The 13,078-nt window shown below is 33.1% G+C and overlaps 2 protein-coding genes across 5 annotated transcripts in view; one reads left to right on the top strand and one right to left on the bottom strand.

Annotated features, from left to right (window-relative positions):
- LOC106665220 overlaps window positions 1-13,078 on the top strand; it is a 223,131-nt gene that overhangs the window by 17,142 nt on the left and 192,911 nt on the right. The window lies entirely within an intron of this gene.
- The window catches only part of LOC106665216 (DNA N6-methyl adenine demethylase), a 130,308-nt gene that overhangs the window by 14,251 nt on the left and 102,979 nt on the right, over window positions 1-13,078 (bottom strand). Inside the window, exon 1 of one of the 4 annotated variants that reach the window (XM_024226755.1) lies at window positions 2,282-2,525. The exons of the other annotated variants lie outside the window; for them this stretch is intronic. The gene's annotated coding sequence lies outside the window, so the exon portion shown is untranslated. Of the gene's footprint in view, window positions 1-2,281; window positions 2,526-13,078 lie in introns of those variants that run through there. 4 annotated transcript variants of the gene reach the window in all.

Here is a 13,078-nt window from a genome sequence, read left to right as displayed (position 1 = left end):
ATCCTCAAACAGAAGGCCTATTGTCTGATTTATTCTCCCGGAAACCTCTACCTTGTCAGAGATCCTTTCCGCTTTAATAATTTGTTTGTGAATCAGGTACCCGAAGAGCGTGGATCCCCCGGGGCTCGGATCTTACCTGACCTTCCTCAAGGCCTTGTTTCCCTCTCGATCGCCTTTTATACTGTGGGGGAGAACAAAGAGGTAGCGCGGGGATGCCTTGCCGCAAGAACCCGGTCTGGCAAGAGACGGCAGATCCACACGGTCCGGGTTTTTTTTCTTTTCTGTCGGCCCAAATTAGTATTTGTCTTAGAGGAGGTCAGAGTATTTATTTTGGCACTAGTAATAACATATCGCCGTGGGAATCTCTATTTACGTGAAATATTGCATTGTCATCCTTTACAACGATCAACCATTTTTATTAAACCTACTGTCTTTAATCATACAAATTACCATTCTTTACAAATAATTATTAACCATAAACAATTAAAATAGAGTTATAAAAAGTACAGTGCAACGAACTGTAATATAGCAAGAAAATCTAAAAATTTATGATCAATTAAAACGAAGAATAATTGGGAAGATTTATGCCAGATAGTGACGAGGCAATATGATAAATTCGGCAATTTTTAAACTAGCTTGTGATAAAAAATAACTAAACAATGGATCTGCATAACTGCTTTTTAAGTTAAAACAAAAATTAGGTTAGAAAATTAATACAAACTGTAAACAAAGAGTAAAATCGCCTCAATAAGACGATAACCGACTATGAATAGATGATAACCCACCCAATGCCATGATACAAAAAAAAGCCCAAGATTAATAAATTTATAAAATTGAGATTTTAAGAATTTTTGAAAGAAATTATATATAAGAAGTTATATAAGCTTATAAAATAACGTCATTCATACTTGTTGCACTCACGAGAGCTAACGTGTTTGCTCTTCACCCCTCCGGCTTGCCTTTTCATCAACGGTTTGCATTCGATGTACGAATTTCCATAAATATACTTTACTTTTTTGAATAGGAATAAGTTAAGATAACAGATAACGTTTGTTGTCTTTAAAAAACAAAAAACAAATAAATAATAAAAAACTGTTTGGAGTGGTCATTGAATTTGTACATTAGTAGAAACATTGTTAAAAAACTTATCTGCATTCTAGTATGAGGAAAATGCATCAACTTGTATATTAATTGTAAAATAGCGATGGTTTTGCTTTTTTTGTACGATATCGGGATGATTTCATTTTTAAAAGCAGTTGTAGCATGAAAAATTGATTTTCCGTTCGAATCCACGTCCTGTGCTATAGCCGTCCTTGAGCATTTATGAATGCTCTTTACCTAGCGTGGATGTGTACGCACACAATGTGTACCTATTGCGTACTTATATTAAATTAACGTGAATTTTTAAAAAATTATTGTAAATAATCAATAAAATTATAGTAGTATTATAAATTTACATGTAAACAAGTATTATATCATCAAATTTTTAAGTAAACATACATTTTATTTTTGTACAGTGAGGGGGCTTTGAGGCTCATTTGACTAATCGATACGTTGAAACCTGGATAATACCGTGTATTTGTTTTTCTTTGAATGTTAAAACTGTGTTTAGGGCATTGTTGATCGTTCGATAATGTTATACAGAGGCTGATAGGACTAATCTTAATGTTTTTCTAATGATCTCCCTAAAGGTTCCAATTTCGACCGATAAACATGTTCGAGAGGATTATTACAAAAACATGTTTGACAGGTTGTGTGCACAATGAAGAGAATTTCGATAAAAATACAGAAACCTTGTGACTACTCTGCGGGTTTCACAAGTAGTGTCTTGCTGTTGATAGCTTAGCAATGGAATCGACTCAGTTTGTCGTGTTATTTTCAAAGCGTACGAAAACTGGATTAATTGAAGAAGGAGGGGAGTGTAATAGAAGCTAAACGCCTGATAAGTGGGAATAGAGGTCACTGACATTCGTAGAGACACAAAAGAACTCTCCGTGGATGATATCGTGAGCTAGGAGGTCTAAAAATAGTCAACTGAATAAAACTCGTCACTGCAAAAATACCGCGACCTCGGTGGTATAATCGTCCCGTTGTTGATAAATAGCGAAAGGGGTCTCGTTTGGCACTGGTATAAACAACGAAAGCGAAGGCGGAGGTGAAAGTGGCGGTCTCGCCCACGGGACGTGCGTCCGACCCGCGGGTGTCGACGTTTCGCCCTCGGACGGAAATAGAATACAATTTCTAGTATATAATTAAAAAGAGTTAAACAAAAGGCTCAAACCTATTGGATCAAGTCGTTCGTCTTTGGCTTTAAGATGAGATCATTGTTATCGGAGGAGTCGAGATCGGTTGAGCGAAGGGCGGACACGTCCAAACTGAACACTCATGAACACATAATTGACAAAACTCGGCGGTTTAACTTTGTTAAAGCTAAACGTGTGAGGAGACTCGCATTTTGGGTCCGTGACGGCTCGCTCGAGATGAACCGCGGCTGTGGGGCTGGCGGAGGTCTGCCGAGGTCCGCGGCCCCCACTACGGCACGAGGCCCCCCGCGCCCAACTCTGGATACTAGCCTGTACAAAAACATCATTCACGACCGCCTTCTTGTTTTGCGGGTCGGACTACCTTCTACCCCTTGAAAACAACCCGCCCATCTACACGACATACATTTATTACATAATTGACGATTAATTAATCATTAGTGGGGAAATAAAGTCCAACGGTTGTGTTTTTATACGACAGCTTTGAGAAACGGCACTAGGTTTGTTCACCTTGTGACAATAGATAACATTATCAATAGATAACGAATGTTTTCGAGTCGTAATGTAAAGAAAACTAAGCAACGGATAATTTTCTCAATCGGATCAAAAAATGTTTCATCTATTTCGAGAGTCGCTGTTAAATAACCAGGCCGGTATTTTATGTAACTTTGTTAGCATAAAACAATCAGGGATAAGGTCAATCAGAAAGAAATCACTTCTTCATCTAGCTTAAGAAAAATAAATCCACTTCGATAAAACTGTAAAACCATAAGTGATAATGTAAACAGTTAACAATTATCACTAACATACTTAATCAGGCATCGATATCGTAATTTTATATTCAAAAAGGTGAGGCAGGCCAACTAAAAAGAAATCACTCAGTTTCTTCGTCGTGCGTTGAAGGTCTATATCTATTTCATCGGTACTTTCAATCCACCATTTAAAAAGTTAACGATATACTTAGTTATCATTTAACAGCATCGATATTGTAATTTTATATGCAAAAACGATCGGGGTTGAGGCCAATTGGAAAGAAAACCTCTTCCAACTTCGAGCTTTCAATGAATATGTCCACTTCATCAGAACTTTCAAACTGTCATTAATAATTCCAAAAGGTAACATTTTATATCTTCGATGTGCTTAGCTAATAACCTTCGATATTGTAATTTAATATTAACAAACGATCAGGGATAAGGCCAGCTGGAAAGAAAATACTCAATTCCTTAGTCGAGCTTTCAAGGACTACATCCACTTCATAAAAACTATGAGATATGTCATAACTTAAAAAGTTCACAGCTATCTCTGATATGCTTAGATATCAGCTTTTGATATTGAAATTCTATATTTAAAAACCTAGACCAATTGAAAATAAATAAACCGTTCCTTCATCGAGTTTTTGAGGAATATATTCACATCATCAATACTGAAATTATAATTAATAATTAAAAAGGTGAACAATTATCTCCAATAGTTATTTAACCGACTTCGATATTGAATTCCACATTAAAAGCTATCTGGGATATGTCCAATCAGAAAGAAAATAGTTTGTTCATCAATCATTCTAGGAAAATATCCATTTCATCGGGACGTTCAATCCATAATTAATAATTTAAAAAGTTAGCAATCGTCTCCGATATACTTAGTTATCATTTATCAGCCTCCGATTTTGTTATTTGATCAGGGATTATAGAAATATCAAGGGAAAAAATATCAAGCTCAGTTCCTTTTTCTAGCTTTTGAGGAATATATCCACTTTATCAGGATATTGAAACTTATAATTTAAAATATTAGTAAAATATGAACATCTGAAATTTTGCAACCTATAGTTTCAAGTATGAAATATTGAAATCATACGATCAGGGCATTCTAAAACAATAAATTAATTAAATTTAAAAACTACCAATATTCTAATTATTATCGTAAATATTTTATATAGTTATACAGCAACAGCACATAATCATGTGTATTTGCATTGTAAAAAATACATGAAATTTGAGAACGAATTTTCCAACTTTTCCACATTTTCAGTCATCAATTTTTCGTCATCCCCTGTTTTAATAGGTTACACAAACACGGAAGAATCTAGAAATTGGTTTACTTATAACTACAATAGTTGAAACATGATTGACCCACTTTTTTCAAACGGTTTCTCTTTCTTCTACAACACATGCACTGGAAAAAAATTTGTATTGAATAAAAAAATGACAACTTTTCATTGGATTCGGTATTACAATTCAAACTGGACTAAATTATAAACTTTCATACCAAAATCTTTGTCAATTTTATAACAAATATTTAACGGTACCAGCCGAATATTATTTGTGAAGGAAATCGATATGTGCTAATTTTAAGAAGCAAAAAAACATTGTTTAATTTAACCGCTCCTTATGTAGTTTGAACATAGAAAACAGTCGTTTTTCAGGAATAAACGGAGCGATGGAAACAATTTCTGTTTTGATGGCTTTTGGACCAATTTAATGCTAAATCCTATTTCTATCCTCCCCTACTTTATTTCAAAGTGTATACGAACATGGGAAAATTGAGTAATAGTGCGATTTTCAAAGGATTCGATTTGAAGTTGGTAAATGTTATTTTATCAATCGTGTAGTTTTAAAAGTTGGACCAAATCAACGAAGCATTGATAATTTTCATCCATTTTGGCCCCGCCTGTTTAATAACCAGTTTGATATTTTATATAAGTGTGTTTCTTAGTGACCTGTTGTTTTATATTTTGTTGAAGATCGTGAGGAGCGGTCAAAAATGAGGTAGTTTAGAAAAACACCTTTTTCATTTTTTTGCCTTCTTACGGTTCTTGTGGTATATTGGTTTTGTGTGAAAGTGTTGTGAGTGGCTTGATGTCCATGTTTGTAGGAGATATGTTCGTAAAAACTCTTGGGGCAGGAAAAAGAAGTTTTCATTAAAGTTTTGAAGGTTTTCAGGCTATTTTAGAACGTCAATTTTTACCATCCTCTCCTTCGTTTCAATCGCTACCACAAACCCGAAAAATCGGTTGATTTAACTGTAAAAAGGTAATATTAATTGACTCACTTATTATTAACCCGACAAGAATGTGACAAGAATGGTTTAAAACTTTACCGATGCAAATACTGAAAACAACTTAAAATAAATTGCCGTACGTAAACAAATATTTGGTCTGACAACTTTCACGAAATTTGGTGTTACAATTCCAAACTGGATTAAATTATAAGTACCAAGCCAACTTTTTCTCAATTTTAAATCATAGTGTCTAACAGTACTATCCGTGTTCATCATAGATGAGGGAGAACATAAACAATAAAATTGATAGGAGAACATGGGATGAAAATGTAGTGATTGTGCATGAACAAAAATTAGAAACGAATACTATAAAATAGCAGATTATTTATTGTTTCAATAAGCAAAAACATTTAAATATTGGTATACCAAAGGCTCATCAAATAAACAACTATATATTTTAACATTAAAGAATCTGTAAAAACTTCATTGAAAAAATAGGAAAATGGTGTTCAGGTCGGTTAAAGCACACGTAACGATAATAGGAAATGAACTTGCAAGGAAATTGAGAATATAAGAAAATCTAAGTTTCATTGTTCAACGCTTCAAACCCTTTACAACGAAAACAATTTCCATTAAATATCGAGTGCCACAAAAATTACGACTTGACCCAAGTAATTGACCCAAAGTCCTGAGTGGCCAAGGAAATGTAAGGGCCGCTGTACCAGTTTAACAACTTGCAACTTAGAGTAATTTATACGAAGAACTAACTTGGAACCCATGTGTTATTTTTCTATCCATAATTTGAATTAAGAAGGATAATTTTAATGGTATCCATATTTCTAAAACGTGAAATATAGTCTACTGCTACTTGTAAGACTGATCTGAAAGATCACTTAAGTACTTCTCAAAAAAATTATTAATTAAGTTAGTTAAGCCACCAAACATGTTATTTAGCATTCTGTTATTGTTTATTATATTATTATTAGTTACATATTCAATTACTTATATATTAGTATTTTTTGTTGTTGAATTTATATTAAATTGATTAAACTGATTGATAGCAATGTTCACAGAATGTACTAAAGTTAATTATTATTTAAGTCACATATAGAACAAAATAAACAAATAAAAGAAGAGTCAAATCCCGGTATTATTTTGCGTACGTACTAGAATCTATAAAGCAAAAATCTTTTTTGATTATTTATCTGTTCCTTATGTCGTTAGAAAATAGAAAACGGTCCTTGGTTTTGATTTTTGTTACAAAAGGCTCTGTTTAAATTTAATCTTCTTAAAACTTTATTTATTTGTTTAGGTAACAGTAATATCTTAAATGTCGTTCAAAACTCAAAAAATCCACCTGAACAACGAACATGTTATCGTCATATCAGTACTAAAAGGTTTAATGAACGGTTTTTAACAATCAGGAGATGTCGAGAGAGAGAGAGAGAGAGAGAGAGAGAGAGAGAGAGAGAGAGAGAGAGAGTGAGGGAGTGGGCGAGGGAAAGAGAGACCAAAAAAAAGAGAAAGAGTGAGAGCGATAGAGATGGAGAGAGAGAAAGAGAGAGAGAGAGAGAGAGAGAGAGAGAGAGAGAGAGCACACTAACCTAAAAGATTAATAACAACCTTAAATGTTTATTAATAACATGTAAATGACACAAGTAGATAAAAGTGAATTTAACAAGTAGATAACACACACACACACACACACACACACACACACAGACAACACCACACACACATGCGCGCGGTTGTACCCCGAATAAATCATTGTTGACTTTCGCAGTTCATATAAAAAAATACGTTATTGACTTCGTAAGCATTTATTTTAAACTGTTCCATGAGTCATATTGTAACCTATATTTATATCTAATGAATATGCTATTACGTTAAAATAACATACAGGAATATGTCGTTAACTATTGTTAAAAGGCGAGGTGGTAAAAAAAAATGTTTGTTTGAGTTTGTAAATCACATTTCAACTGCTTTACAGTTGTTTCAAACAAGAATCTACTGTGGTCTGCCCCAGTTATTTTAGAAACGATATCGCATTTGTTTGTGTTAAGATAATAAACGGTTTCGATTATTAGAAGAAAAAATCGTGTTCTACGAATTTTTAAAATAATAAATAACTTGATAGTTTATGTTTTTGTTTAGGTTGTTTGTTTTCTTGTTAATATGGTTTTGACGAAATATAAAATAAAATTAACGCGAAATACTTAAATAATTTAATTTGTAATTTCGTTATTTTTTTAAATAATAATCCGCAAAATGTGTTGTAAAAATGTCAAGATGAAGTGTGCATTTTATTTTTTTATGTTTTCGATTTCCCGTCAATAATATCTCAATAGACAAATTGATAATGCTATTGAAACTAGGCCGTTTCAAGAAGGTTTACAGTTTTATTTCAGATGGAAATGTTTTCGTCAAATCTAGGTCGTTCTAATCGAATTCATGTTGCCGTTTGCGTGCCACACGCGCTCCAACTCGGACCGAATCAATAATATCAACAATCGAACTCTAGTAATTGTAATAAATAATTTTACCAGTCTAACGCGAAATGTAATTCCACCTAAAAATAAGTAAAGAAGTAACTATGACAAAATTTTTTTTTTTTCAACCTGGGACACGATAACGTAGAGAATATTTGATTCACAACTGTAAAAACAAATACACTCGCGATTACAGATTGCACAAGTGCTATTACGAAATGAAGACCTTTGTAAATTTACTTTGCTTTTACTACAGCGAGTAAATTATTTTTCCTTATTGAATCTATTTATAAACTTTTTAATTAAATGAAAATTAATTTTACTCTTGCAAGAAGATAGCTAATTATTGTTGTAACAACTCTCAATGTAACAACAAGAAAAATATACCAAGGGAAGGCATGGTGTGAGTCAACATACAAAAAGAATCAATCTGCGGGCCAGCAAATTCGAGCTATTAAGGTCATAATAACATAATTATTTTGTAACTCCCTTAATTTTTGTAGCAAGAAACAAAGTTGATATTAGTTTTCTCCGTCCAGAAAAGCCTGATTATAATTTTTTGGTGGAATAAATATTTGTCAAACCTTTACATAAGGTATTTGTTGAGATCTTGTCTACTTTACTGAAATCATTTTTGTTACATTTTATATATCTGAACTCACTAAGTCCCATCCAGCCGTATTACTGTCCTACCATACGTACAAACGAAATAGACTAGTATATAAATAACTTTAAAATGCATGAAAATAAAGGCAAAAAACCGCACATTATAAAAAATCTGAACAGTTAATTAACTATAAAGCACAAAGCAATAAGTAAACCCACTTCGCTCAGAGCATCCATGGATGGAGTCGGCAGTACTCCTCGTTTTCATAATAACCCATTTCCATGGCTTGCAAATGAAAAAATAAATACACAAGCATTATTTATTCTTTTTCACAATTTAGGATTTATTTCTTAATTTCACTTTCGGATCATTTTCATAAAGTGTTATCGTACGATTCCAGAGATTTCAAAACATATCTGGGGTATTCAGAACAGCCCTTGCCTCCCTGGACTGCGCTCCTAACCGTTCTATTTTTATTTAGTTCCTGTGGTTGACCTCTTGTAGGCCGTTTTACTCATACTTCGTTACATATAACTAAGATTTTTTGTTTAAAATTAATGAAAATAATAAAATAACTGATATTTGTGTGGTGATTAGTGACCGTTAATCGATAATTATTCAGAAATCGTGAGATGCGGTCTGGTGTGATGTAGGTTTCAGAAAAACATTTTCTTTATCGTGCCAACGTTTCGATCTTTATTGAGATCATCTTCAGGGCTCAAAGTGTTTGTCTTCTGAGTAATTGTGCCAGTCTTACGTGTCGTGTTGAGAGTGCACTCTGAATAAATAACTGATATTGTAAAGGGAGAAAGATTTGTTGTAAATGATTCCACATGAAATACATTCACGAGTTAGAACAAAATAAGTACAACAAGAGTGGGCATGGACGCCGTAACATATTCCAGAAAGCTTTGGCCATTATATTTAAAAGTTACAATTACAATTTATAATTTTCAATAATTGGGTTATTAGCCTGAGCCTGTATTGTCAATTCTCCATCTAGCACTGTGTAGAAAAAAAAAACTTGGAAGAAAAACAATTTTGTTTGAAATGAGAAATAGTTAATGGATAAACTTTCTCTCACAACACACACATTCACTCACTCACTCACTCTCTCTCTCTCTCTCTCTCTCTCTCTCTCTCTCTATTTATCTATCTATCTCTTATATTCTCACTCAATTCACTCTCTCTCGCTCTTTCGTTCTTGCGCTTCCTCTTTTCTTCTCTCCCCCTCTTTCGTTCTTGCGCTTCCTCTTTTCTTCTCTCTCGCTCTTTCGTTCTTGCGCTTCCTCTTTTCTTCTCTCTCTCTCTACCCCTCACTCTCTCTCCTCTCCTTCCCTCTCTCTCTCTCTCTCTCTCTCTCTCTCTCTCTCTCTCTCTCTCTCTCTCTCTCTTTTTCTCCCCCTCCCTCACTCGTTTTAAAAAGAACAATTATCACTAAGTTATCGATCTACCTATATAAAAACATTCCTTTCAAACAATTATAGCAAATAAATACAATCAATGAAATAATTTTACTTTGACACACTCCCATCCCTAGCTCTCTGTGTTGCTTTTGCTATAAAAATTTATAGGTAAAATGTATGATATTATAATTTGTATTGAAATTAAAACTCCGAGTATATAATAATGCCACATCTAGGACAGAAAGCTAGTCTACACAGCGCTTTTTAAATCCCAGGAGTCGTAATTTTTTTCACAATCCCAACTCTTTCCGTGCGTGCGAAGCTTCTCATATTCCTAATTATGGAACGTTATTCAGGAACTAAGAACCAAGGCTATCCGCTTGTAAAAGCAGGACGAATAGTACAAAACCTTGGCAACACGTAGCCCTGGCTTCTAGTGTGTAATAAATATTGTAAACTATTTTCTATCATTCACCACAGGGGGACGTCGATGGGAAAGGAGGCGGAGTGAATTGTTAACGAATTATTCACTTTGGAATGATTTTACCAGTTTCTAAGGCCCTTGATAATTTAAAATAATCCGAGATAAAAACGCTATCAAAATGTGATACAGCCATATTGATTTCTTATCTTTTGGGACAAATTACATACTATTATTTTTTTAATAGAAAAATTCGTTTCAATTTAAATTAAATATTACCCGAACCCATATTTAAAACAAAATTAAAACCTTTCAATGTTAATTAAGAAAATACATGAAAATTAATAATAAATGTGTACGTTTTGTACAAGCGATGTTCTATAATTTTGAAAAAATATTACCCTGGCCTTGTTAGCCTTCTTTTCATAAGCTTTTTCTTTTAAAGAGAAATACTAATATATTTATAACTGACTTATGGAAGCTAGCTCGATATTTTAATTTTTTAAAATTAATTTTGAAGTTCAGAATTTACCCTTTTAACAATAGGTAAAATGAACCAGAACATATTACAAAGTTGACAATACATTTTTTTACTTCCATACATTAAACGCTCTCTCTCTCTCTCGCTCTCGCTCCCGCTCTCTTTCTCTCTCTCTCGCACGCTCCCTCGCTCTCTTTCATGCATTATCTCTCTACTTATCTTACTTCTCTATTTATATCTCTATCTACCTCTTTCCAATTCTTTCTCTTTCTCCATTTAACTCTTTATCTTTATCGATCTCTAATTATGTGATCATTCTCTCTGTTTACCTCTTTTTCTCTATCCATCTATCTCCATCTTCATTCTTTTCTTGTCTTGCTCTCTCTCTCTCTCTCTCTCTCTCTCTCTCTCTCTCTCTCTCTCTCTCTCTCTCTCTCTCTCTTTTCTCTTCTTATCTTATTTGGTCTCCATCTCGATTTACCTCAAATTATGTATTTCCTCCTTCTTCCACTCTCTCTCTTTCTTTTGTTCTTTTTCTTTTTCATTCTCTACCTATGTTTCTTAGTTATGTATCTCTCCCACTCTTTCTATCTTTCCTTTTCTGCTGTTAGTTTTCTTCTCTCTCACTGGCTCTAGTCCTATTATTTCCCTGTGTGTGTTCATTACTGTTTGGCCCGTACACAAATTAGTACATAGCAGTTCAAATGATCATTTATTGCTATTATTTTATAACTATTTCCTAAGCGTTTGTTCCTTAAGGATTAAAGGTTTTAGTAATAATGGAAAAAAAGTTTTCAGATAAATTCAAAAACCTAAAACTTGTGTTGAACCAGTAATGTTAAAGGCCATTGCTATTCAAACAGCCCGTCAATTAGAATTTAGTGTTTCTCTCTTCCTCAAGGTTTTCTCCAGAGCGAATCCAGCAAAACGCTAACAATTTTGTATTGTAATAAAAAAAAAAATTAAGTGAATTTTTTTTTTTTAAGTTATCTGTCAAAGAGCGACCTTCGCTTCAACTATTTTAGAATAGTTATCTAATTGTTTATGATTGATCGAACAAAAACTAACGGTTCGAACGCTCCGCGAACCTTTGAAAGTTAGTTATAAAAACTCAAAATCTATGGTTAAAAACTGTTGAAATTCTACTTCAACCGCCAGAATTAATCCAAAGAAGAAAGTATGAAATTTTAAGTTATCGATTGTCAACCAGATGACCCACTTTCGTCTCTACGGTATAGTTTAAAAACGTTTTGACGTCCTGCTGTTATACAATAATAATCATTCGTCCGATATACATACGTAAACGGCTCTGTGGAAGTAAATAACCAACACGCTATTTGTTTTTCCTTTTTGGTTAATAACATGTTTAAGAAATGTGGATAGCCAGTCTATTTTAAGCTTTTATAAATAATATAGTTTCACTATAATATACCAGATACAATAAAACTAGTACTGCCAATCCAGATAATAAGCAATATATAAATAACAATCAAGTTTGCACTCAAGATGGTCCGAACATGAAGGATTTATACGGTTTTATTTTTTTTTAAATTATTTGTTATTTTATTTTTTGTATGGGTTGAAATTTTTGAACATTTATTTCCGTAATCAATAGTCTATCTTCTACGGCTGGAAAATTACTGGCCTCGTAGTTTTCACGTGAACGTCGTGTTAGAATTGAAACATTTGTAATTTTTTATTGTGGAAAATTCTTCAATGAGGAATTTTATAGCATTCTTGTCTTTTTTAAACTAAAACATCACAAATGAACTAAATTGTTACAATATGCAAGAATACGTCAAGGAAATGAGTATTCAATAATGATTATTTTAAATAATAATATTAGTTTTGTCGACATGAACAGAACGGGCTTAGTTTCCCCATTTGAAAAGTTATGTGAGCGGAAGCGCGCATACTCGGCTTCAGTTAAAGTAAAAACCAATCAATAGCTCTCATGCAAATCTTGCATGCTAATCACTTTTCCCGGAGAAGACATTCTTCTAAAAATGAAGAATGTATAATCGTTGTTTTGACGCGATATAAATGGCAGGATCACTGTTTTTCGTTCGTGTGATATTTTTTCAACCCATCCTTGGCAAATGTTTGAATTTTAGAAAAAAATAGATGGAAAAATAGTGAATATCGAACATAAAATGTACGTTTTTGAAGTCCTCAAGAAACTCGAGACATGGTAGTGTTTCACTAAGCACTTTTTATATTTCTTCATTTTATGAAAAAATAATACCTCATGATTGAAAATTCCTTCAAAATCAAATTAAAATTAAAAAAGGCACAATTTCTTTATAATAGAAACATCAAAAATATGAAATTTGTATACCAAAATTACAACGCATCAAAGATATTGCTGGTCAATTCCATAACTGATCGAAGTGTTGCTGATGAGTTCTAGCGGTGG

The sequence above is a fragment of the Cimex lectularius genome, unplaced genomic scaffold (genome assembly GCF_000648675.2).
Source record: "Cimex lectularius strain Harlan isolate CLEC.00 unplaced genomic scaffold, Clec_2.1 scaffold140, whole genome shotgun sequence".
Taxonomy (NCBI): Eukaryota; Metazoa; Arthropoda; class Insecta; order Hemiptera; family Cimicidae; genus Cimex; species Cimex lectularius.
This window is presented reverse-complemented; position numbering and strand designations above follow the sequence as displayed.